Source organism: Cyprinus carpio, chromosome A4, assembly GCF_018340385.1.
Source record: "Cyprinus carpio isolate SPL01 chromosome A4, ASM1834038v1, whole genome shotgun sequence".
Classification (NCBI taxonomy): domain Eukaryota; kingdom Metazoa; phylum Chordata; class Actinopteri; order Cypriniformes; family Cyprinidae; genus Cyprinus; species Cyprinus carpio.
The window spans coordinates 31,840,474-31,865,618 of NC_056575.1; positions in this window are offsets into that span (position 1 = coordinate 31,840,474).

Here is a 25,145-nt window from a genome sequence, read left to right on the forward strand (position 1 = left end):
TCTTTGGAGTGTTACAAGCTCTTGGTACATAAAGAAGATCTATAAAGTTGAAAAGACTAAAGTCTCAAATCTAAAGAGATATTCTCTATCAAAGTTAAGACTTGTCCACGCCCCCCTGAAACAGCTCGTTCTAACACACCCCACATCTCTACGTCACGATGTGGGAAGATTTGCATAACACCGCCCAGATGATCACGCAAAGAAAGAAGGTTAAGTTTGATTCTCACTGTTGCTGCTGCCGCCGCCTTTCATGAGAAGCTGTGTGTTTCATTGTGAAAGCGAAATTACTTTGTTTGGTCTTCCAAAAGAGCACAATATCCGCTTCATCATGCCTAGAGCTGATCCGTGCTGGTCGCTGAGGAAATACATCAACTAAAATAATGTAATATTTAAATGTTTAAAAACATAGGCCTAATTAAAGTACCATAATGTGACCATATAAAATCTTACATGGATTTATTTATTTATTTGAGTGGTATTTTTCACTGGAGCATTGGCAGAAACAGCAGTTTACATCTGTATTAGAACTATAATTTAAATATATTTTAATCTATTTTACTTTATTTAATTAACTATAATTACAATTTAATATATTTAAATAGATCATTAGATGTAAATAATATATCATATTAAATAATAAATATTTAACACATAGATTTAAATTGAATGAAATAGAGTGTATTTAAAGTGTGCTCGTCACGAGGGCGTTAACGTGATTGTGAGTGACGTAAACGTGATGGCAAAAAAAACAAAAAACATAAACGTGGTAGCGCAAACAACCACGAAGACGGATGAATAATTCTGTTTATTACAAAAGACTGAAGATATCACTACAGCCATCCTTTAATTTATTTATTTCTACGTGGAGGACACTTTATAAACCTACAGAGATACCGGACCAACAAACGACCTTTGCAACCGCGGAGCTAACTTAACGTTACTTGGAAATTCAAAGAGTAACGGTCACTCTGAGAACTGGTGCTAAGCCAAAGGTAAGCATAAATGTGGTTTATTCATCGCTTTATCAATCTAATGTTAAATTTCACTTTAGAATTAAATTTCAAATTATTTTTTGGATTAGAAAGATTATATTTTCAAATATCTCTTTGTTGCAGTCCAAGTTACAGTCTGAGGTAAAATTATGTTGATCCTTTTTAACTTAGTTGTTAAAATTGGCCACTAAAACAGGTAATGTAATTTTTCTTGATCCAATAAAGAAACGGGTTTGGAACTTTTTGTTTTTCCTACTTTTCAGGATGGGAACAGCAACAAAAGTTTAACTTCTGCTTCGTAATCTACACCTCTACTGGTAAGTGTAACACTACTGATACCTAGTGGTTAGTTTTAGTCTGCAAATACAAATACATTGTGTCACTACATTAACAATGTCTTGTGTGAAGTGTTCACACAAAAAATTAGAGTTTTTTTTAGGCACAAGTTAGGCACATCAAACATAACTCCTTCAAAAACAGCCAAAAAACCTTGGAGTTATGATTGATGATCAGCTAACTTTCTCAGACCCCCTTTGCAAAAAATGTCCGGTCCTGCAGTTTTTGCTTTTTCAACATTAGGGAAGATCAGGCCCTTTCTTTTGGAACATGCTGCACAACTCCTTGTTCAGCTCTTGTTCTGTCCAGGCGACTATTGCAATGCAATTTGCACTGGCTACCAATATCTGCTCAAATAAAATTAAAGGCATTGATGTTTGCCTACAAAACCAGCACTGGCTCTGCACCCTTTACCTAATTCATTACTTCAGACTTATGTGCCCTCTAGAAGCTTGCGTTCTGCAAGTGAACGTCGCTGATGTGCCATCCCAAAAAGCACAAAGTCACTTTACGGACTTTTAAATTAAATGTTCCCTCCTGGTGAAGACCTGCCCAACTCAATCCGAGCAGCTGAGTCCTTAGCCATCTTCAAAAATCGGCCTTAAAACACATCTCTTCCATCTTTATTTGACCATCTAAATTTTTGCACTCACTATTCTAATTCTATTTAAAAAAAAAAAAAAATCTACCTAATGTCTAATCTTTTTTGTATTCTATTATTTTCTTTCATTTATTATACAATTATAAAAAGACCTCTAACACTATTGCTCTATTCTTTTTCTTTTTTTGTTTTTTTTCTATTTATTATTTATTAAAAGCCTTGCTATGTGTACTGCGTTTAAGCTAACTGAGAAATTATTATAGCACTTTTATTCATTGCTCTGTTGTTGTTTTTGATTTATTCCATTGTCCTCATTTGTAAATCGCTTTGGGTAAAAGCATCTGCTAAATGACTAAATGTAAATGTAAGTGTTCATTCTTGTATTAAAACAGCCTTTGTCATGTATCCTGGATGCTCACGCAAGCCTGTGAAATTAGGCCACTTTACTTTTAAAAAAAATTTTTAAAATCACGATTTGAAATGATTCACTAAAAATCGTCTGGCAGTATTTCTGATCATATGTTTCCACAGAGGTCAAAATGAGCTTGTGAAGCTATAGTATAATATAATTTATATTTTAAATTGTTTTCAGGGCAGTTTTTGAAGATAAAGAGATGTTGTGACGACCAGGACAGTTACTCCCAGCCACCAAAATCTCTGCGTAATGGATGCCTGTCCACTAGCACAGGGTTTTCAATCTTTTAGGGGGATGCTTCCCCCAATTTGTCTAAATTTTACTCGCGCCCAAGATGGTTCTCATTGGCTGTCAATTATTTATCGTTATAGTTGTGGTGTGGACTCTGCTGTTTTTTAATACTGAATGGTGTGACGGTCCTTAAGGCTATCTGTTGTGCACCTTATATGTGTGCAGCCGGTGTGCTTAGAAATTATGGCGTTATTTCACTGACAAATATCGTGAGCACATTATTGTAGCGCGAAAGCACATTAATACAATGCGCGAATCTCTCTGCTCGCACGCAGATTTTTCTTTGCTCTCGCACAAACCGGGGTGCACGCTCAGATATACCTCGCCCGGAGAGAGTGCGTGCACTTAAAACGTGTTCTCCTCTCACGTGAGTACCGCATTGAGATGTCTTGGGCTTAAATGACTTAAAATAACTTTAGTGTTTAAACTGACAAGACTTAAAACACGTGAGAATGAAAAACTTTCTTGAGGAAGCAGCACTGGCCTGATCGTTAAGTTTTTGGGGGCTAATGTGACAGACGGGGGGTTGAAACCCACCTAAAAGGGTTTAGAACCGCCCCTGGTATAGCGTGCGTAATTATACTGAAACATAAATATATAACCAGTTTACCTGATTCAATGTTATGGCTGAGTGTGTTTCTGAGATAACAACATGCCGACACAGCTCCAAGTAAATCATCTTACTTGTCAATAAGCGTGACTGATACTCGAGCCAACTCTGCTCTACCTGTCGACTAGCAGTGGAAGTCAGATTGCCCCCTAGTGGATGGCTAAGATTTGCTTACTCTATTCATAAATCCTCAAGGAATGTCTGAATTAACTGATGCTCGCACCCCCCTTAACGGGGCCGGCGCCCCCCCTGAAACCCCACTAGCACGGGGAAATTTAAAATTTTTGGGTGAAAGGGGCCCCCTTTTCAGACAAGATTTTTAAAGGACCCCTTTCAAAATTAAAACAGTTTTTAAAGGGTTTAAAAATTATTGTGGGTGGGATAAAATGAACAAAATGACGTTTTTTTATTTATTTATTTTTTTTTTAAAGGGCCCCCATTTTTTTTTTAAACATTTTTTTAATATACAGCAAAATAAGGCTAAGTGCCAGGTCATTAAAAACGCAAAATTGTAGTGTATAAACACATTTACTTTTAATTTAAAAAAATTTAATTTGATAAATAAAAAAAACGTTAAAAAACATAAACCTGTAAAGAGTTTTTTTTTTCCCTACTTAAAACTTAAATTTTAAAATTTAAATGCTATTCAAACAAAACAAAAAAAAAAATATTTGGGGCCTAGTATAAAAAAAACAAATTTGGGCCTTAGTTACAAGCATTTTTTTTTTAAATAAAAAAAAAAAAATGCTTTGTATGCGGGTTTCGTAAACCATCCCTAAAAGAAAAAAACACAGTGGTACAGACAATACCACTGTGTACTGAAACTTTACACAGACATAAAAACTTATTTTAAAACCTGTAAGTCCCCGCTTTTAGTTTTTACTTTTGCTTAGTTTTTTTACTTAAATGCTTTTAAATTCTTTGGAAATTCACACATCTAGAAGATTAAAAATATGATTGTGCCGGAAAAATAGGGTCTTTTAAAAATTTTTTTGGACCCTTTTTTTTGTCCTAAACCCCAGATTAAAACCTTGCATGGCATATTGTTTTTTTTCTTATTGTGATGCAGAAAATGGGCACTAAACCCTTTTATTTTGGGCATGAATAAAAAACCCATTTTTAAAAATTTTATTTAATGCTTTTAAAATTTAAACTCCCAGGAACAAAAGTATGGACCCCAACAAAACAAAATTTGTTTGTTGTTAATTGTTATCCACGTAAATGAGTAAAATTTCTTTTATTTCTGGTTTTTGTGTAACACATTTTTCGTAATTTATTTACAGTACAAAAAAAAATTGCATTGAAATCCATAGTTTTAAATTGAATCCCGCCAAAGTGTTTATTTTTTTCAGAACATTAAAAATGATGTTTTTTTTTTCCTCACTTTTTTAATTTTCCATATAAAAAAAATTAAAACCCCAAAAATTACAAAACTATACAAAATTTTAAATTACCTTATAATATGGAGTTATACATATACCACATACACTACTTTTGTTAATAAAGGATCCACCAACAAATGATAAAAAAGTAACAAGAAGATAGTAAGAAAAGCAAATAAAAAGAAAAAAAAAAAAAAAACTAAAAAGGGGTCATCCATAACTAAAAATAAATAAATAAAATTAAAATAAAAAAATAAAAAGAAAAATTTTTAACAAAACAAAATCCCAGGTACAAAGAGGTGCAAAACTTTTGACACAGCCGACATACCCCTAAGAGGGCCCCAGTCAAATATGGGGGAGGAAATAAAATACAACCGAGGGATTTTAAGACGATGAATAAAGGGCCTTTCTTTTTTCCTACATACCCAAAGGAAAGGCCCCCAAATTCTATTAAAAATTACGGGGCCCCTTCATTGTGTGTCTTTTTTTTCTAGTTTAAAAAAAGGGAAAATATTTTTAACCATAAAAAATCAGTAGGGGTTTAGGGTAAAAATTGGGCTAAATGATACCTTAAAGTTTTAAAAATCGCCCCCAAAATAACCCTCTAAACAAAAAAAAATTTACTTTTTCTCAACAAAAAGGGGCAAAATCCTTCTTTGTTTGTAGGAGAGACAGATCGAAATTTACATCTCCTTCCCTCCCTCTAAAAAGGGCATTTTTGAAAAAATTTTTCATAGGGAAAATTTTCGGTCTTTTAACATTTCTTAAAAACGAAAAAAAGTTGACAAATAAAAATGATTTCCCGCTTAAATTTACCCTTTCTTTAACGTTAAACTGCCTTGCACCCTCTTCGTGATATAAACCCCGCCACTTTGATTTGTTTGGGCCCCATCTCAGTCTTTTTGACATTGACGAGCGCTTTTAAAAAGCTAGGCTTTGATCTGAAGGTTTATGTGCACTTTGTCGACACATCCTAAACTACCGAAAGTTTTTTTCACATTTTAAAATATATTATAGCTCCAACTGCTGTTGACTATGAGAATTTATTCCTCAAATGTACCAGTATGCAGTTTGCCCATTTTGCAGCCCGCGTGCCGTAGGTTGCCGACCCTCGTAGACTGAAACACTGCCCTGAACCACATAATAAACAAAAAAGAATTAACAAACTCCATGTTTTTTTTGATAATCTCCACACAGGGTACAAAAAAGTAGGAGGATTTTTTCTCGTCTTTGATAAAAAAAACCCGATTCCAAAAAATTAAAAATGGATAAAAAAGGAAGGGAAAAATTTACAAATACTAAACATTTTATTCCCAATAAAATATAGTAACTTTTTAAAATGTGAAATGAGACTTTTTGAAAGCATCCCAAAATTTTGGCTCTTTTGTTTCATGAGACTACACTTTCCAAACAATTTGGGGGACGGTGCAATAAAGGCCGGAAAAGTAAAATGTACATAAAAGGGGAACACTGGGGAACCAAATTTGAAACTTTTGGTAAATTGGCAACTGCTTGGTAAAAAAAAGCCCCCTCTCAAGTGGGTGTCTCTCAAAAGTCAAGAGGGGCGAGGACACAACCCCCAAGCGCGGCGAAAAATGTGGAGAAATACAGAAGGAGTTCTCAGAGAAAATTGAAAAGAGTTTGAAGTTTCATCTACAGGCATAATATATCCAAGTTTCGGGAAATCTGGAAAAATTCTGGCGAAAGGCCCAGGCCCGGAAAACCTACGGGATGCCTGTGATTTTCGGCCCTTTAAAAAGGGCACGCATCACAACAGGAAGACGTAATTGAAATACAACATGGGCCGGGAAATCTTCCAAAAAAACATTGTCGTGAAACAGTCCCCCGGCCCATTCGCCGTTCCCGGCTAAAACTCTATAGGTCAAAAAAAAAGCCAATTAAAATGATCCAAAAGCACAGGCGTTTTTTTTGGGGCCAAGGTCTTTTAAAAGGGACGGGGAAAAAGGGAAACTTTTCTGGGTCAGACAATCAAAATTTGAATTTTTTTTTTGGGAAAAAACGGGAGCCAGATCCGACTAAAGGGGAAAAGAAAACCCAAGTTGTTTCAGCGCTAGTTCAGAAACTCATTCTGGGGTTGGGGTTGCATGAGGCGTGGGCATGGCAGCTTACAATCTGGAAAGGCACCATAAATGCAAAAAGGTTACCCAATTCAGAAAACATATTTTTTCCCCCCAAGTTTTCTCTTTCGGGAAGCCTTTGCTTTTTCCAACATGCAAGCCAGACCAAAACGCATCAGTTACAACATCATGGCGTGTAAAGAAGGTCCGGGGGTGAAATGGGCCCGCCGCAGTCCAGACTTTCACCCCAGAAAAATTTTTGGGGCCTTATAAAAGGAAATGCGACAAAGAGACCTAAGACATGAGCAACTAAACCTGTATTTGACAAGAAGGGCAAAATTCCTATTCCCAACTTTACAATTTCTCCTCAGTCCCCACCCTTGCAGACTAATAAAAAGAAAGGGGAGCCACACAGTGGTAAACAGGCCTTGTCCCCAATCTTTTTAGAGTGTTGATCCTGAATTTAAAATCAACTTTTTTTTTCCCCTAAAAAGAAAATTTTTTTCCGTTTAAACATTTGGGGGCCCCATCATCCCCCGCACAAAGCGCGCAAGCGAGCGCAAGTGTGTTTGCTAGTTTATCGGCACCGTACCATTTTCCCATCCAGGCCACGTTGTTATTAGCAAAAGCTTTGTCTCATTTGTGCCCCATGGGCGTGCTGGTCAAAAAAGAGGTGTGTTCGGGGCCCTGGTTTTTTTGGAGCTGAAGTAGACTGCACCATAGACCAAATCAAAATGGCTAAAGTCAATGCACAAAATTTTTTTTTTTAAAAAACCGTTGTAAAAATGCGCCTCGGCGGGTCCACAGTGCGTGTTGCCCATTACCCAAATGCGCATCAACAAACTGCCAAATTAAAATAAAAGGATACTGTAAAGAATATTATTGGGTGGCTAAATAAAATGAAAAAGTAAAATGGATAGTCATTGCTTGTATTAGAATTAGGGACCTTTTTCAATTTAGCCTATTACTACTTATATGAATGAAATTTGGGCCCAAAACCACCATATATTTAACTGCCATCGCTGGGGCTTTTGAAAGCCTGCATCCCAAAGCAGACGACGAAGATTGACTGGCCACAAAAAAGTAATTTTAGCGAAACATCACCCTTTTACCCTCAGTTTAAACATGGTTTTTTACGCAGTGTATACAATTAACTGACAATCGGAGGCTTTGGTGGTTCCCGCTTGTCCCGTAATGACCCGCTTGTGCGCTTTAACTTCGGCACGAGCATCGGTTCTTGTTGAGAAACGTTCAGCTTTTTTCCCCCAAAAAAATTCCGCCATGTTAATAGCGCCGCCATGGCGCGAGCGATCTCGCTCTTAAAGGGAAGGAGAGACACTCTGATGGTTTATTGAACGTTCCCCATTATCTTATCAGAACACACGACAACTCCCCGCTTTTTTTCAAAGTTGCGCACTGATTCAGTATCGGACCGGTGGGAAAAAAAGACAAGCAGCAAAAAAATCCCAACCCGGGACAACGGCAGTGGAGGGACAAAGGGGGCCCTCCGCTTTCAAATTTTTCATAAGGGACGGACGGGGGGCAAAATGTATTACAAATGAACTAAAAAGGGGAATGTTTATTGCAAAAAAAAAAACACATTCCATTTTTTTTTGCGATGAATTCCAAGCTAGTGTGGGGGCATTTCCCGGATTTTGCCCTAGCTAGGGGAAAAAAACCCCCTGGAAAGGCTAAAAACTCAGCTTCTTAAAAGGAAGTTATATTTTCGTTAAATTAAAATTTACAAATAAAACATATTGTAAAATGTTCCATGGTATTTTTGCTGTCATTTTTTTTTTTTTTTTTTTTAAAACAACATTTTTTATTTCACATTATTTTCAAAATTCCCAAAAGAAAAACTACATTTCTCAGTTTTTTTCATGGTGAAACGTGAACGGCCTAGTTTGTGGAAGATTGGGGGAAAAAAAAATCTTTGAAAGGCTCAGTGAAAAGTTTGTCATGAAAGAGGCCTAATCACCTGTTATTTGTTTTGCTGTAATGTGGGTTTGGTTTTTTTTTTTTTTTTGGAAAATTTAACCCCCTATATAAGCCCTTAAAAAAAAAGAAATCATGAACACAATTCTGTGTGCAATGGCTGTCAAGGGGCACCATAGAAAACTTGCCCAGGCTGGGCCCGTCTATTAATGCGATTTTCAACGTGTTTTTCCTTTTGAAAAACTAAAAAAAAAACCCACTTTTAATACTCTCTATTTTTTTTTTTTTATCATATCATCCCATCTTTGCCACTTCTTTTACTTTTTCTCTTTTTATTTTTTGTTTTTGCCTTGCCCCCGGCTTTCTGAGAGGTAAAAAAAACTGCCAACCCCCCTTTGGTTACTTTGTGTGGGGAAAACAACATGCAGACAGAAAAAAAAGTAGTTATTGGCAAGGTGTATATGGAACAGTCTTGAGTTGTGACCAATTTTTTTTACATGCCCTAAAAAGTGGGCCAGAAAAAAATTTTTGAGAGCGGAAACCTCTTTGGGTGAGTGATTTAAACAATCAGATGCACTTAAAAGGGTTTGTTGAATTCATGGGATGAAAGTTTAAAAAAATATTTTTTGATTTTGGGCAGAAATGGAGGAATCCCATGGGATAAACCCGGGGCCTTTACTCGACAAAACAGCGTGATGAAAGGAACCCATTCATATCACCAAACTAAGAGCTGTCAACCTTAGTTCAGAGTGGTTGATATGCCACCTTTCTCAACTTGCACGGCTGTGGCATTAAAGGCCTCAAGGCCCCCTGGGGATTATTGGGGTTGTATAGCCCTTCCCAAAAGGTCGTATAAAAAAAAATTTTTTCAGTCTGTTTTGGAAATTTAGGGGATAGACCTTAGACATGGACAGTTTGGGGGGCCCTTTTAGGGGAAAAATGAACTGGGGCCGTTTAGAGTTTGGGTAGTCTGATTTGGACTACTTTCTCCTATGTAAGCCTCCTCCGAGAGCCTTTTGCAGGTCCAAAAAATTTACAGAAAATCAAATGCACAAAAACCGCACACAATCACTCCCTCCAGACGGGTATTAGCAAATTGCTATTACAAATTTTAATTCTGGAGAAGAAACCAGGTAACACCCTTTATGTTAAATACATGAAGTACTGTATTATCTGAGGTGTTTCCATTTACTTCAAGTACAGCATTTTTTTTTTAAATGTTCCCATCCCCGTGTTTTTTTTTTATGTAATAAAAATTTTTTTTTTAAATAAAGAAAAAAAAAGAATGTCTCATTATTATCACAAAAAATTTTTATTAAAATTATGTATATTTTTACTTTTGTTATTAACTTGCCTCTGACCCGCCCCAAACCCAACCCCCTCGTCAGTCCCTCCCCCCAACAGATCCCCCCCCCCCAAAACCCCCCCCCCCCCGGGTCTCCCGGGTTTCGGATCCAAATGTTTGACAGGTATGGGGTGCCACCCACTCCGTTGGTGTAGACATGGTGTTTTGATACTTTGATTACTTACACACAGTGTATTGCGTGTCCCAAAAACCCCCCACTCGTTCAATAATCCCTATATAGTTATGGCAGTTAGTCACTTTATCAGCAAAGAGTGCGAAAAAAGTGAGCAAATTTGACGGCTAAAAAGCTCCCCCAAAACCGCAGAAATTTCGCTTAAAATATGCCTACCTCTGTAAAAGGCTTGTTTTTCATTTTGAAATTTTGCCCTGTTCACTTGTCACGTTTTTTGTTTATTTGATATTTAAAAGAAAAAAAGAATGTTTTTTTTTTTATATGTAAAAATAAATGAATAAAAAAAAACAGCACATTTTTTGCCAAAACATAAAGAAAATGCCATTAATAATTTTTAATTATATTAAAAATAACAGTCATTTAAACCTCCAAGTGTATGAACATACGTATTTTAAAACATTTTTTTGGCGGGTTTCCAGTCAGTAGCAAGTTGACTCCTGAGGTAAACCAAAATGTACCCGCTTGTTCATTTTCGTTCTGGTGAAACTTATTTCCTGAGAAGAAAACATTATTTTTCAAGAAGAGCAACAGCTCAAAGGCGTGCTTTGTTAGCTCAAGGAGGTTTAGTCAATCCTCCATCAGCTATTAACAAAATAAATGATGATTGATGAGCTTCCAGGTTCCTGTAAAAGAGGAACAACTTTTACACAATCCAGTTAACGGTTCATGTACAATTGGGAGAGAACCAGTTACATTTTACTTTCTGATGTTGACATACAGTCAAACCCAAAAATACTTCCGCCACCCGATATAATTTTGGTATATATTTTTATTCGGGGGTGGAGGACCACTATAGTTATTTATGGAGTATAGCAAAATAAAGAATGTATGAGAAATTTGGGCTAATCTCACCAGTGGACTGCCGTAAAAGGTTAAAAAAATGGGCCCAAAACTATCGCCACTTTGACCTGACCCCATGTTTTGCTTAGTATTTTTATTTAATTGCTTAAATGAATTCTTTTTACTCTACAGAACTTTACGTACTGCTTGGTATTTGGTCACCGCAGTGCATTGATAAGTTATTCCTGTGAACTCCTTTTCTTTTGTCGATTATAATCTTACTCTCACATATCTTTCTATCAAAGTAGGAAAGACATTTCTCCTGAAAAATCTGACCTTATCAAGATGAATTTGTTTAACTCCTAAGTTCTTGCCATATTTTCCTTATTACAATTTCCTAAACTATAGTAAATAAATCAAAAGATCAAAGTGAGAAATGTTGCAGGTTGTTTGACTGTACATATAATTATAACACAAATGTATCTTTATTACAATACCATATGACACATTTTTCTTATTATAGTGCTATATATATTTTTTTTCTAGTTGGCACCAGATGCTCCATACTGCCTGCTGAACCAACAAGTGCCTGTCCCTCAGCGTTTTACCTGTATGGGAGAAGTGTCCCTGAGGCCAGACTTTCGGCTTTAACAGGGGAAACAATGACTCCACCTCCATTACACACCCTCGTGAGGATCCTTAAAAATTCTGGTCTTGTCTTTGGCTGCAAAGTGAAACTTTTCACGGTTTGGACCTGCTCAAAGACATGTTTCAAAGAGATGTGCATATTTATGTTTGTTCTAAAAAGTCTATAAATTGGTTCATTTCTTTGTTTAAAAATATTTCGTTGTTATGTCTTGAAAGTAACATTCAATGTAATAAGTAGAGAATGTGCTCCCTATAAATGTTTAAAGTCCAGCGTCTTATAAGAAAGCCGTTCACTATGAGGTAACAGGCTCATATGACCAGGTTGAGGTTGAACGCAAGGACCGCTGCATTATGGGTTAGAAGAAGCATGGATGCTAAGGAAATGCTACATGGTATGCAGAGCCTGAAAAAAAGAGGTACCGTGTATCCTGCATGGTCTTAAAGGGCGCACACGGTAAGGTCAATCTTTAAATCTGTTGCATTTTGTGTATACTGTGTGTTTTAAATATCAGTTTTATGTAAACGCATGTTATGTGTAAATAGTGACGCGCTTTAATTGGATTCGGATTTGTCCACATGTGTTCAATTTGAGTATCAGCGGACATTTACATGAGCGACTTGAAAAGGACTCGGCTAAAATGCATGTTTTGAACAGTATATACTTTATTTCTTGTCAGTTTTCATCAAAGTGTCTGCTGAAAAGACGGACAGAGAGACAAATAAACAGAAAAAAGACATCCTGTTATGCAGCGTGACCTATCGTTTCATTAGACCAGTGCCAGCTACAGGGTTGTTTGCAGAGCATTTGAATATCCCCAGCCCCCGTTCAACAGTCCACATGATTGTCCACAAAAAAGACCCCCTCCTCAAATGCTCCTCCGTATTCAATGCAAAGTGATCCACTTCCCATCTTTATAAGAGTTTGAGGACAAATATGCACGGGCTTTGCAAACCTGGCTAGGCAGTCCTGTCTTTAGTTCACTTGCTGGAAGCATTGATGGCTGTCACATTAGCCTCAAGCCTCTATCTGCTGATTCTTCTGTGCGACTTAAATAGAAAGTGATTCATTGCTCCCGCTAGCACACTACTCGTTGACCACCAAGTGAATATACCTGGACAATTTTGTGGTTATCCCGGATCAGTCATGACTCCAGAGGTGCTCAGTAACAGCCTAATCTACAGGAAGGCACTGTACCCACCAAACGATCCACTTTTAGGAATGGAGGTTTCACCTGTCTTAGCCACCCATCTCTCTTATCACCCATATAGGACCACTACACAGGCAAGGCAACGTTGTTTTCAACTTCCACCATGCAAAAGCTCGGCTTTTAGTGAGGAGCTTTCGGCTGTTAGAAATCGCGATGGCGGTCCCCTTTCTTAGGCCCTTAAAGTCCAACCGACTTTGTCCAGAGGTCATCACTTGTTGTACTATACTGCCAACATCTGCTCACAAATGGTGCATCATGGAGCCAGAAGAAGACACTAGATGGCGATGATCTTGATGACTGCAAGTGGAGATCCGCAGAGTGAGAACACCCCAGAGATCGATTGGCTGCAGCATAACCTGTTTACCTCAACAACGACAATCTTCCTTGCAAGCCCTAAAAGAACGCCGTAATTATTTATTAAATATGTTAAAAAAACCAGCTCACTGTGTAGTCTATAGTTTGATGGCCACGCCTGCCAATAACAGCCAATGGTTGGTAAATGTAGTGCAGGGTAAATAAAAGTGTAATAATTGTGCAGGTTTGTTAGCTTCGACATTTTGTGGTGTTGCTCCACCTTCATGTCATTCAAACCTGTAGACTATTGCCCTACATTAAAGTGAATGGTGACTAAATCTGTCAGTCCTTAAAACGCTAGCTTTTTGGTTCTGCAGAAAGTCAATACAGGTTTAATGACATGAGTGAGTAAATGCTTTACAATCTAATGTAGTTACAGTTAACTAAAACATGTATTGCATTTCAAATAAGAAGTACCACTTCCCTTGTTGTTCCTGTATCCTATTTTGGTTTGAATTTTTGTGCAAATTTATTATAAGATTGTTTAAACAGTGTAATTCTCTTAGTAGAATATTCCTGCAAAAAAAAAAAAAAAAAAACGCAAATGTGTCAATTAAATTAGTTATTTAAAATAAAATGCACATTTTTCAACTATGGGTTTCAAGAATGACAGAATCTCTTCTCTCTCTCCTCTCCTCTCTTCTCACATCTCCTCTGTCTCTCAGCTTCCCTCTCATAAATTCCAGCCAGGACTTTCCTCTGCCTCTTGCTGCCCTGGCTCTCCACTCTCTCTCCTGTCCTGATGCTCTGCTCTTCAGGGACTGAATCAGGGAACTCACTGCAGGAACATGAGTCTTCCTCTGATAGGCAGTTAGGATGGGTGGGCTGAATGGATGACCTCCCACATATTGCCTCATCCATGAGGTTGTCCGTTTATGTTCCTGCATTGGATTCTCCCGATTCAGTCCCAGTCCCAGTTGGTGTCTTCCTTAGCTCCTAACATAATTTTATAACAATTGATACAACCCAACAAAATTAACTGAAATCTGGCAATTGTAAAGCATGATGGTGAGTAGAGTTGTATTAATAATTATAGAACAAAACAAATGTCCTTCTGTTTTTAGGTCTACCATGAATGCTTCTCTAATAAGCATACACTGCCCCCCTGTGCTGACCAATCCGTGGGGGCAAAGTCATCGACACACAGAACAATCTGGCAAAAAAAAAAACAAAAAAAAAAAACTTGTTTTTCCCTGGATTTTTTCCATATCGAGTGTATTAGAAAACTATTTCTTGCTGCAGATCTTCTATCTAGCACAGACATGACACAATAAACCCATTGGAACAAAAACAAGTTATGCATATTCACACAATAAAATCCACAATCCATATTCCGTATGGGGGAGCTTCTCTGTAAAGAAATACCATTATAACTTTAAAATAGTGGGTTGTTTCATACCTTTACTTTGGGAGGTTTATAATGTGTAAATCCATGACACATATATTTATGCAAGTAATCATGACTTAATTACACGAAAACATGTACTATGCATGTACGATATAGTATTATTATAGTTTGGTTTGTTGCTCTTTTTAAAATTCGAGTTTGGAAATGCCCTCCCGAATTTTTTTTAAAGATGTTGGTGTTGGTTATAGAAGTTCGGTTTTCTAGCCAACTACGGCTAAATATGCAGTGAACTTAGATTTCATAATATTTTGTATGTTAATACTACAATCACAGAGGCACCTACATAAACGCAACTTCAACACAAACACTACTAAATTCATAAAGTACAAAAAATAATAAAAACTTCAGGCACTTCTCCAAAAGTGGTGTATACAGTGTACCAGTCAAGTCTGTAGAGAAGTACTAGCGTTATTTAAGTATTAAAGAAAATTGCATTGTCTTTTACAAATGCAGCTGTCTTTCTTTACAGAGAAGCTCCACCATACGAAATGGATTGTGGACTGGTGGTGGACGGTGAGATGCCCCTGACAATGTATATCGCTTTGCGTGCTTAAACAGTGCTATAGAAATGTCAGGAACTATTTAGTAGGAGCTTTACCTTTTAATTTTTTTTTGTTTAATTCGCTTCTCCCATTTTTCTTGGTGTCGTCTGGCAGGGTATACCACCGCCCCATACGCAAAAAGCCCCGATGGTCCTTCAGCACGCGTCCTGTAGTAAAAATAAACGTAATGTAGACACAATTACATCATCACACAAATTAAACCTCAACTGTAGTAATTTACAAAGAAAAACAATATAACTTGAAACTCCCCACATCCATGCTGAGCGCACGTTTCTTCTTCTTTCTATGTCTCCTCGGGCCAGGAAAAGATGGCGTGAGCATTTCCTTTTTAGGATGACGACGGGCTAACCGTCCTCATCTGTCCCTAAAGTCAACATACAAATTAATTAATACATAATTTTTTTTTAAAGATACTAACGTTTAGACGAATACTGTACATATAGGCAAGCAACTGAACCAATCAACCAAATTAACAACTGTGGGATACAGTGTTTTTAAATTTAAAAGTTACCATTCCGAAAAATTCTATTACTGTGACAACAAATCACCCCCGTGATAATTTCGATTCTCCAGGAATCCGCTCTTTAAAGATTTATTTCTTTAAAACAATAAAAAAGTTGCCTTACAGTTGTAAAAGTTGTCCCCCCCCCCACCTCCAGCGCTTACATCCTCCGCCATTTTCCTTTTTCTCTCCGCCCCGCGCCTCGCATTGGATTGTGGGAAATAGTGGCTTCAGCGAAAGTACATCGGTTGTACACTAAAATAAGAATGCATTTGTGGGTAAAAAGTAGTTGATGAGTTTAGGGAATGAAGTCGTTTCAATTGTGAATTTGGACCAGCACTACAACCTGGCTGGACACCGGCTATAGTGCGCTATATAGTGGATAGGGAGCGGTTTTTTTTCAGACACAGTATATAAACTCTTGATTGATGCTTTGTCGATCTAACCCAACCATGTTGGAGTCCGTTGACGCCCAAAATGCTTTGCTGACATGCTACATGTAAAGATTAAGAGTCAATAACGCACAGTACTTGAGGATCAATTGGTAGAATGTGCTTCCTTCTGGCACACATTATTTTAGCACCATCTGTTTTTCAAGGACCGCTTTTTGAAGTTTTTAAAACCAAAGCTTTGCTATGGCATTTAATTTACATACCACAACTAATTGCTTAATAACCACTCATAATTAGCTATGTACTTATTAATAAGAGTTTTTAAAAAACTGTGTAATGAAAATAGGGTTTTTATATTATCTTGTTATTAGATAAAAAGACAATGCGTCCCAGGCTGACTATGCAAAACCCAAATACCTCCCTCCATCTATGTTAATTGCATTTAACTGTTGCCACTTGTCCTACACAGCATGCCCAAAACCGACTTGTGTGTTTTCAATTTGTGTGTTTTATACCAATGGTCAGAGGAATTCATGTAAACAGCAAGACTTTAACATGGGGTTTTCACAGGTTCACATTTTATAACACTTGGTCATGTTGTGTAGTTATTAGAACTTTGACACTGTTAAATCACCCAATACTCTCCTACATGGATGACTTCACACTTTGAATAGAGGTACTCACTGCTCATACTTGCACATACTTGAATGCAAATGCTTCACAGGTATCAATGTGCTTATTTGTTTTAACTCATATGTCTAGTTGTTTGAAATTTTATTTGCCCAAAAGTTTAGATTCTTTTTGAATGCTTCTATTGCCACAACAAAAAGCTTTGTAACATTTTCAACTTCAATTACTCTGATGGTTGTCAAATTTAGTTTTTTTTTCTTTGAAATTTATGGTCATCGTTTTTATTGTATGTCTTGGGTATTTACTTTAGTCACCAAGTTGTTTTTTTATTTGCCTTCGCACAGCAAGAACCCACAGCTTTGTTTGAACATGCGTAGGTCAAGCACATGAGCGATCCTACTTCGCAGGTATGGAGAATTTTAAATTACAAAATTACTCTCTCATTGTGTTGTAGGTTATACATCTTGTCATTAGTCATAAATGTTAAAAAGCATTGCTTGAAGTAAAATGATATTTAATCCCCCTAAAACAGTTGCCAATACATTTTCAATAAAACAAAATTATGTATCATCTTGCAAACACAGCAGAATCAGCCTGCACAGAAACCAGAATCCAGTTTGACATCATCAGCCCTGTGTACAGACATCCAGTCAGGTGAGAAAACACAACGAACCACAATGTTCCAAAGATATGCTATCATGGTTCCAATGACTTTGTATCCTGTGATTCGTGTGCTTTCTACTGTTGGCCTGTAGTGTTGAGAGAGGGGCGGACAAACACCCTAACTTTCGTTTGGGTTCGGCGTCAAAAAAATGACACAAAAGATATTTGAGTTTACAGTGCTAGTAGACCAGATAAGATGGTGTTTAGGCCTTGACCGGCGGGAAGCAGAGTAAAACACTCTTGAGCTTTTATCAATTACTGGTAAACCAAGGCTCTAACAGGGCTGTGCTGTTTATTTTATTTATAAAAAAAAAATTCTACACGAGTTTTTGTAATAGATAGCCAAGTTTTCATGAAATGAAACGCAAAGTATTAATAAATGAAAGGAATGATTATTAATAAAAAATATTAGTGCTCAGCAAACAAAGATAGTTCCTCCTCACAAACGAGTTTGCCAGCAAAACAGGAAGCATACAGTGGAGTCAGTTGATACTAGTTGTAATGCAGTAATTCAGCTCGCAGTTGTGTTCCAGGGTGTTTTTATGTGATGCTGTATGAACATACGGCTCAACCAATTCTAATATCAAGAACCAGAACTGAACATTTTACAAACAGATTTTTTAACAATGGCAACCATTCAAATCTGTTACAAATTAACATTTAAGCTTGTTTCCAGAAGCCCTACTATTCCATTTAATTACACTGAAAGTGACAAGGGGAGTGCAAAACATTACTGTACACTTACCCTGTGGGTGGGATTAATTGTAAACGACAAAATATACAGCTATTTACTGACGATGGTTACTCTCAAGCATCTGTCTATACTAGAGACAGTAGCTACTCCCCCCCCCCCCCGCCCACCCCCCCGCCCCCCCCCCACCCCCCCCCCACACATTTATCCATCCATCCATATCTCATTACATACATATTACCATCCTTCTAGGGTTGGCTGGATGCCTGTACAGAGAAAGTGCGGGCAAAGTTACTTGACAAAAAATAAATCATGGTGTCAAATAGTTCTCTTCATACTGTAATCAAGTTGTTTTGATTAATGGAATTTCTATGGTTTTAATTTCAATTTTATATCACACTAGAAGTCTTGGCTTGTAACAAATCGGGACTGTAACAACATCAAGCTTGTGGGAAAATATTTTTTCAACGCCCAAATAACAGTTAGGAGTTTCTTTCTGATCCTTCTATATTCAAAGTAACTGCTCTGTTTTAGACACACAATCAATGATTAAGATAATATAAGGTTGGTTTGGGGTGACTTCAACACAACTCAGAATTCCTTTAAAAAAAAAAAAAACTTCTTTATATTAATTTTCACAAAGGGACAGTCCATGTCCCCGTATCCCTCACACGCATTGAAACATTTCCATACATTTATAGGTAGACGGTTCTTCTGACACTCGTAGATAAACAGAACCCCCCCCTTTTCCCACCGCTACATAATCTCCTTATAACCTCGTTAAAAAATCTTGTAATGGTTTGTTATTTATTTCTGGTGGATAATGTTTTTTTTTTCCAGGTTTTTATGTCAGATGTTCGATGGAAAACAAGCTTGAATCTGGATTGCACCTGATTATGCTTCCCAGGCACGGACCAAAGATAACCCACAATATCATCAATTATCTATTATCACAACTCTGGCTTTATTTCTAAGAATATATAATCATTTTGAAACATTATTGTTTTTTTCATTATTACGGCACTACAGGTTTTTTCTTTTTTCTCACAATATAACTCCCCTTTCCCGTCAGCTGCATAAATTTTCTTATAAACCTGTAAATATGAAATCTGTAAAGGTTTTTGTTTATTCTTTTCAAATTATTTTCTTTTCCAGGTTTTAGTAGAAGTGTGAAGACAGAACAGAGATGATCCGGTTTAGCACCTGATGGATCCTTGAATGTGTAAGGAGGAATGCTGTGTTATACATACAGTACATGTTTGTGTATCGTATGAGGTATTACATTGAAAACAAATAATATAATAAGTACTGTTGAAAACAATACAGTTGAGTATTTCCCAATAATTAACTTATGTCAGGGGTCCAGACTGCGACCAAATGATCGCATTTTGTTTTGCCAACATTCCTGCCGATGCGAAACCAACTTTTTTGTGTTAAGGTCGCGCGAGCACGACAACAGCTTTTTCCCATATCAACAAACGAAATTAAGGGAACAAACTGGCTACTCATGGTGCTTCTGGACCAATTATCAGGAGTTCTGACCTAATAGACAGACAGTGCCGCATGCTATTAGAGTCTGAGTCGTTTTCAAAACATCACGGTACAGTGCTACAGAGGAGCGCTTATTAGGTTTTCCACTTCCTAATTTAATTTTTCAGTTGTTTTGATTTAAATTATACTAGCATTATAATTAAATAAAGTTAATTGTATCCTACAAAAAACTACAACTCAAGCGCAGTACTTTAGTCAGCACCCAGTGCTAACAATCCTTTCTGTAAAACGAGTGGTTCTGGTTGCTGCTGCCCTCAGAAAAAATGCACATTGTAAGAGGTCTTTATGTTAAGTAATATTTATTTGTAATATTTAAATAGGAAAACTGTGGTGCCCCTAAATTTTCTGTTTGTGCTCCTAAACATTTTTAGTAAGGGCTACAGTGCTCTTAATAAGTTAGTTTGGAGCCCTGCCTTATGTGTGTATCATGGCAGGACTTCTTGTATTTTATGTTTGAGAACTGATTTGTTGACTTTAACTTTCAGCAACAAGTTGCAAAGGAGTCAGCTACACCTCATGGTTCAAGCATCCTACACTATAAAGTGGAAGTCAATGTGCAGGTAAAGATACGGTGCCATACAAACATTTAATTTTCTGTCATGCTTTCAGGTTTCAGGTTTCAGGTTTCAGGTTGCTCCTCCTAGCTCTAAAATCAAAACATGGTTTGACCGATGAAGCACTAGAAGACATGCTTCAAGTCATAAATGCTATCACCGGTAAACACTCAGTGTCAACTACTAAACATCACTTCTGCAAAAATATGACTGATTATAAGGACTATATTATTATCAAGCAATCTGGAAACTTTTTTTTTATTGTTCTCCCTCTAGAAGCACAACTACAAAATATTATTGAACAACACAAGTTTCTCCCTCTAGAAGCACAACTACAAGGTTTTATTGAATGGTCACTTGGTTGATGTATGTGATGGTGTGCTCTATAAAAAGACCTTGAAAATCTTCAAAACTTTAAATGATTGCCCCAACTTTTCAATCACCTTGAGTTGTGATGGTGTACCTTTATTCAAATCCTCTTCTTCACAGTCCATATGGCCCCCTGTTGTGCACTTTAAATGAACTACCTCCGATCTGAGATCTGACCATATTATGTTAACAGCATTGTGGTTTGGAGCTAAAAAGCCCCCGATGAACATCTATCTTGACCCATTTGTGAATGAGTGCACTGATCTACATGAGTGTGGCTTTGATTGGGTTACATCCTGATGGTGTACATGGTACCAGCAAAGTATATGCTTTAATACTTGTAAGCGATTCTGTTGCCCGTCCACTCCTACAGAACTTCAAGCAGTTCAATGGGGAGTTTGGATGTTTCTTTTTGTCTTCAGAGGGAACCCTTGTCGAACGTGGTCGGGAAAGGCCAGGTTTACCCCTTTGAGGAAAACACAGAACTGAGATGTCAAAGTCAGACTTTAGAGCTAGTTTACGCGAAGCGGTTGAGACAGGCACACCTTCAGCAGGTGTGACAGGACTTCAGTGTTGTCCCTTTTAAACCAGATTTGATATAATTGATGGATGTGTCCCTGAGTACATGCACAGTGCATCCCTAGACTTACACAAGTCTAATCTAATCACTACGCTTCGCTGTGGTGTGAACCCTGAAAACCACCAATATCCTTGGTACCTTATCAGGTCATACCACAAATTGACAAACTACTGTTAAAAAAATAAAAGCTCCCCAAGTAATGTCTCCCAGAACAAACACATCGATCCCATAAAAGAAAGACGTTACTGGAAAGCCCATGAATGGCTTGATGTGGCACGTTACTACAGTATCTCCATTCTTAAGGGGATTCCTACCGGAGAGATACCTTATGGAGGGTAAGCACAGCTTTTCCTGCTTGTGTTCAAAATCCTCTAACACTAACTCCCGCTTCCTCTCTACAAACAAAAAACCTTTTCATCCAGTCACGAAGGTGCTGTCTCATCAACCTACTGCTGTACATGACTCAGCATTGAACACAAGGTGTGTGTACATGCCTTTAGCCGCCTCAGAATAGTATTACATTATGACTTTTCAACTATTATGAAAAGTAACGGTTTAAGTTTATTTTTTATGTCTGGCATCAGTGACAGCATTTTTTGCAGCTCTGGCCAGCTTTGTGTGATAAGCAACCAAAGTTTATTTTCTTTGAATGTCTAGTGGAGAACCTAGGTTTACATAGCGCATAGTTTAGAGAAAATGCGTGGTTTAAATTAAGGACCCTAGTTTTTTGAAGACAAAAACAAGCTATACCCTTATTTCTGTATGAAAATCTGCATATGTAGTGCATGTATGTACTTTTCTTACACATTATAGATATTGTGATTATATGGCTCTGATGAAAAAAAACCAAAAAATGTTGTTGCAAATAGAATTTGTGTAGTACGTATTTGTTGTTTACTGAGCCCAGTTAAGAAGAGGTAAATATAAAATAAATAATACATTTATTTATAAAAAGATTTCAAAAATGGATAGAATAGAAATTGAAATGAAATGTTGGATGTGTAGACTCTGATTAAAAGTTCCAAACTGTTCAAAATAACGGAAAAACAAGGAATGAATAAGGAAACCATAGGCATGTGAAATGTTAGTTGTTTTAAATCAGTTTGGCCTATATAAATTAAACATACGGCGACATATATGGTTCAAAACATACGATTGTATGTATGAACTACTCATATACATCATATTTAAACATATGTCAATTATATATAATTTAATTCTGGCAAATTTATATATGTTATATAAACCTATATCAACAGCTAGCCAGAGATATGTCTATATGTGATAGCAATATATTGTCTTTATTTAGCATATATGATCGTGTCATTCGCGATATGGGATGACATAGTCATATTTACATTACAGTATGGGATTAACTTCAAAATAGGGGTAAAATCTAAGTTTGAGCTCACAATTTTTTATGGTAGATATTTTCATTACAAAACATCTCATTGTTAAATTTCCATTGGTCTTACATCTAATTAAATTGGATTTTTGGACAAGTAAAAACTTTAGTCGTTTTTTCTCAGTTTCACACTCCACTGAGAAACCTGGATGAAAGGTGCTCACGTTATTAGTGATTCTATTGTACTGAACGTGAAAATAGAGACACCAGCCAGCATGTGTGGTACAGTGTGTTTTGGTAAACTTACAATGTTGATGGGTGATGTTTAATTGTAACAGGTGTGGTAAAAAACCCTAAAATTGTTGCTCTCATAGCGTGTTAACAAACTGTTGTTTTACTGTTGTTTACTATGTTCAGTGAATTATAAAAACATGAAAACAGTTGGTTGCCTGTATATTTTCATGGAAGTGTCAGCAGGTGGCCATGTGGTGTTGTTCTGTTGCGGCAGTGCACATGTGCTTTCTTAGGGGTGCACCGATATAGATCGGCCGTATCCCTTAATGCGCATTAGCCGTAAAGTGGTTCTATAATCGGCGGCGTAAGTTCCGACAGGTGCGTGATTTCATATAGAGCAGATGGTTAGTGCACGGAGACGAGATGGCAATAATCATTGGCCAATATCTGTCGGCACCCCTAGTATGTGTGTATAACATCCGATATGATATGACAGCATTACCATGCGGTGAGGCTGTTCGTGTAGCAGGGAGAAATGTTATACACTTCATTTTGAAAATGTTTTTGTGCTTTGCATGTGATTTTTGTATTTGATCGATTGATTCTACAGTTGTACAACGCAGTAAGTTGGGGGTTTCACGCTTTCTTTAAACTGTGTTTTCAGACTGTTGTTAATCTTTCTATTACAGTACCGAATTCACGCATGATTATCATTTAAGCTTACACAGCTCGACCACACGGTAAAACCAGTCCATACACTAACTGATATGTCTGTTTTACTACATGTTGATGTGAAGTTGTGATTCCATTATCTTGGCGCTGCTGTCGATTCATCGTACGACCCTATGCCACACATCAATCATTGTTTTTTTTTTTTCTTTTTTCATTTTTGCGCATGATTGACTAGTGTGGTGAAACCTACAGGTCCCAGTAATATCCTGCAGACTAAATACCGATGCGTTACATCTAACATAGGCGACATTAAAAACAACCTGTACAATATATACCATAAACTCAAAGACCTTTACTTTAACATCTTGATGTTTTTCTCTGTTTACAGTGCGTTAGGGAGATGAAAGAGCCAGCTCTTATCAAGCTCATCTACACGTCCTTAAAACAGTACCTGCTTTTATTGTTCATGTAGCCCTGTGTAATTATGAACACATTAAACCAAACTTCACCTTGTCGGCACTCTGTAATTCACCCTTGTTACTCTTAAGATTGCTACACTTGAATAACTCAGACTGACCATGCCTGAACATTTGAAAAACCTCACATTGACAGTGACTACTAAACTCTGGCTTATTACATGTGAAGTCATGTTAAACTCAAAACAAATTATAGTGCTCTTAGGCACAATTTGCTTCCATTCCACTTAACACCATGAGAAATGTTTTATTTATATGCATTTCTGTTCCTTTTTCACATCAAAACTTGATGAAACACTAAGTCTTCCCTGCTTGTGAATTTGCACTTGAAGACTACTAAATAGTTAAAGTTTCATTAAAAACGGCCTTTAGCAAAAGTCAGCCCTGAACACAAGCCCAAAAACATTTACTAGCCTGTTTTCCATCGTGTATCAGCATGACACTTCTCCCAATTCTTGTAAGTGCGTATAACGTCTAACATAACAATTTGTTTGCAGAAAAAAGGCACGTAACACTTTCTTAGCAAACATCTTTATGCAGAAAATACACAACACTCTTTATAAAATTTCCCAGCGTTGCTGTACATTATACACTACTTGTAAACTTAGCTGTTTACACCAATTGTACTTTAAGAAGAAACAAAAATGTGAAAGTTTTGCATATATAAATAATTTATAAATACACTTGTACATGTCGAGATTAACCTCCCTTTCATTTAATAAGAGAAAAAAAAACAAACAAAAAAACACTTCTTAAAAAAAATAAATACTGCAACCAAAATATTGCTTTATTAACACAAAATGTACCCTTCAACACAACAAAGACAACAGAATACTTGTTACGCCGAGTTCCACAGTTCAGTAGTTTTGTCCACAAAGAACAAAAAACGGACACATTAAATAACTTTGTTATTAAACTTTTTGCCTCTTCGGTCTATTAAACCATGCATACTGTACACAGTTCGCCAGGACTCCCTTTTCAGTAGTTCTTCATTCTCCTTCATCAAAAACAATCCTTCCGGGCTACAGCCTCTTCACCCACCCTCCAATTCAAACACGAGAATCTTCTGTGCTGTCTTGCCATGCTGTGTTCCCCTTTCACTGTAAAGAAGTACCTGCACTAACTGCTGCCACTTTCTCAACAATAGACTTTGGTCCAAGAAAGCCCTCCACCGTCTGAATGTGCTCTCATCCTGCACAAGAATTATCTGCAACAAGGCTGTGAGCGGCTTCTAACACTGTATCATCCTTCACAGACAGGCAACTCACGAATCCTGCACAGTATCCAGATTAATCTTCTGTTTTGAGTGCAGACTGACCTTGACACTGATTTGAAACTCCACTGTTG